General features: G+C 64.4%; 1 protein-coding gene across 1 annotated transcript in view; it reads right to left on the bottom strand.

Annotated features, from left to right (window-relative positions):
• Positions 1-2500, bottom strand: part of LOC124029528 (1-phosphatidylinositol 4,5-bisphosphate phosphodiesterase eta-1-like) — a gene marked incomplete at both ends in the record, with an annotated part of 10378 nt that overhangs the window by 3841 nt on the left and 4037 nt on the right. The window lies entirely within an intron of this gene.

Genomic DNA, 2500 nt, shown 5'->3' with positions numbered 1-2500 from the left:
AGAAGGGGGAGAGGAGGGTTCAGCAGGGGAGAGAGGAGGGTTCAGCAGGGGAGAGAGGGAGGGTTCAGCAGGGGGAGAGGAGGGTTCGAAGGGGAGAGAGGAGGGTTCAGAAGGGGAGAGAGGAGGGTTCAGAAGGGGGAGAGGAGGGTTCAGCAGGGGAGAGAGGAGGGTTCAGAAGGGAGAGGGCTCAGCAGGGGAGAGAGGAGGGTTCAGAAGGGGGGAGAGGAGGGTTCGAAGAAGGAGAGAGAGGAGGGTTCAGAAGGGGAGAGGAGGGTTCGAAGGGGAGAGAGAGGAGGGTTCAGAAGGGGGAGAGAGGAGGGTTCAGCAGGGGAGAGAGGAGGGTTCAGCAGGGGAGAGGAGGGTTCAGCAGGGAGAGAGGAGGGTTCAGCAGGGGGGAGAGAGGAGGGTTCAGAAGGGGAGAGGAGGGTTCAGCAGGGGGGAGAGAGGAGGGTTCAACAGGGGGAGAGGAGGGTTCAGCAGGGGAGAGAGGAGGGTTCGAAGGGGAGAGGAGGGTTCAGCAGGGGGAGAGAGGAGGGTTCCGAAGGGGAGGGAGGGTTCAGCAGGGGGAGAGAGAGGAGGGTTCAGCAGGGGAGGAGGAGGGTTCAGCAGGGGAGAGGAGGGTTCAGCAGGGGGAGAGAGGAGGGTTCAGCAGGGGGGAGAGAGGAGGGTTCAGCAGGGGAGAGGGTTCAGCAGGGGAGAGAGAGGAGGGTTCAGCAGGGGAGAGAGGAGGGTTCAGCAGGGGGAGAGAGGAGGGTTCAGCAGGGGAGAGGAGGGTTCAACAGGGGAGAGGAGGGTTCAGCAGGGGGAGAGAGGAGGGTTCGAAGGGGAGAGGAGGGTTCAGCAGGGGGAGAGAGGAGGGTTCGAAGGGGGAGAGGAGGGTTCAGCAGGGGAGAGAGGAGGGTTCAGCAGGGGGAGAGAGGAGGGTTCAGCAGGGGGAGAGGAGGGTTCAGCAGGGGGAGAGAGGAGGGTTCAGCAGGGGGAGAGAGGAGGGTTCAGCAGGGGAGAGGAGGGTTCAGCAGGGGAGAGAGGGAGGGTTCAGCAGGGGAGAGGAGGGTTCAGCAGGGGGGAGAGAGGAGGGTTCAGCAGGGGAGAGAGGAGGGTTCAGCAGGGGGAGAGAGGAGGGTTCAACAGGGGAGAGGAGGGTTCAGCAGGGGGGAGAGGAGGGTTCGAAGGGGAAGAGGAGGGTTCAGCAGGGGGAGAGGAGGGTTCAGCAGGGGGGAGGGAGGGTTCAGCAGGGGGAGAGGAGGGTTCAGCAGGGGGAGAGAGGAGGGTTCAGCAGGGGGAGAGAGGGAGGGTTCAGCAGGGGAGAGGAGGGTTCAGCAGGGGAGAGAAGGAGGGTTCAGCAGGGGAGAGGAGGGTTCAGCAGGGGGAGAGAGGAGGGTTCAGCAGGGGGGAGAGAGGAGGGTTCAGCAGGGGAGAGGAGGGTTCAGCAGGGGGAGAGAGGAGGGTTCAGCAGGGGGGAGAGAGAGGGTTCAGAAGGGAGAGGAGGGTTCAGCAGGGGAGAGAGGAGGGTTCAGCAGGGGAGAGAGGAGGGTTCAGCAGGGGGAGAGGAGGGTTCGAAGGGGGAGGAGGGTTCAGAAGGGGGAGAGGGAGGGTTCAGAAGGGGAGAGGAGGGTTCAGCAGGGGAGAGGGAGGGTTCAGAAGGGGGAGAGAGGAGCTCAGCAGGGGAGAGGGAGGGTTCAGAAGGGGAGAGGAGGGTTCCGAAGGGGGAGAGAGGAGGGTTCAGAAGGGGAGAGGAGGGTTCGAAGGGGAGAGAGGAGGGTTCAGAAGGGGAGAGGGAGGGTTCAGCAGGGGAGAGAGGAGGGTTCAGCAGGGGGAGAGAGGCGGGCTCAGCAGGGGAGAGAGGAGGGTTCAGAAGGGGGAGAGAGGAGGGTTCAGCAGGGGGAGAGGCGGGCTCAGCAGGGGAGAGAGGCGGGTTCAGCAGGGGGAGAGAGGAGGGTTCAGAAGGGGAGAGAGGGCTCAGCAGGGGGAGAGGCGGGTTCAGAAGGGGAGAGGAGGGTTCAGCAGGGGGAGAGAGGAGGGTTCAGAAGGGGAGAGGAGGGTTCAGCAGGGGAGAGAGGAGGGTTCAGAAGGGGAGAGGAGGGTTCAGCAGGGGGAGAGAGGAGGGTTCAGAAGGGGAGAGAGGGCTCAGCAGGGGAGAGAGGCGGGTTCAGAAGGGGAGAGGAGGGTTCAGCAGGGGGAGAGAGGAGGGTTCAGAAGGGGGAGAGGAGGGTTCAGCAGGGGGAGAGAGGAGGGTTCAGAAGGGGGAGAGAGGGGCTCAGCAGGGGGAGAGAGGCGGGTTCAGAAGGGGAGAGGAGGGTTCAGCAGGGGGAGAGAGGCGGGCTCAGCAGGGGAGAGAGGGCTCAGCAGGGGGAGAGGGGAGGGTTCAGAAGGGGAGAGGAGGGTTCAGAAGGGGGAGAGGAGGGTTCAGCAGGGGAGAGGCGGGCTCAGAAGGGGAGAGGAGGGTTCAGCAGGGGGAGAGAGGAGGGTTCAGAAGGGGAGAGAGGAGGGTTCAGCAGGG

This window comes from Oncorhynchus gorbuscha, unplaced genomic scaffold (genome assembly GCF_021184085.1).
Source record: "Oncorhynchus gorbuscha isolate QuinsamMale2020 ecotype Even-year unplaced genomic scaffold, OgorEven_v1.0 Un_scaffold_6706, whole genome shotgun sequence".
NCBI classification, from domain to species: Eukaryota; Metazoa; Chordata; class Actinopteri; order Salmoniformes; family Salmonidae; genus Oncorhynchus; species Oncorhynchus gorbuscha.
The sequence above is the reverse complement of the archived record's forward strand: the minus strand, read 5'-3'. Positions and strand labels throughout refer to the sequence as shown.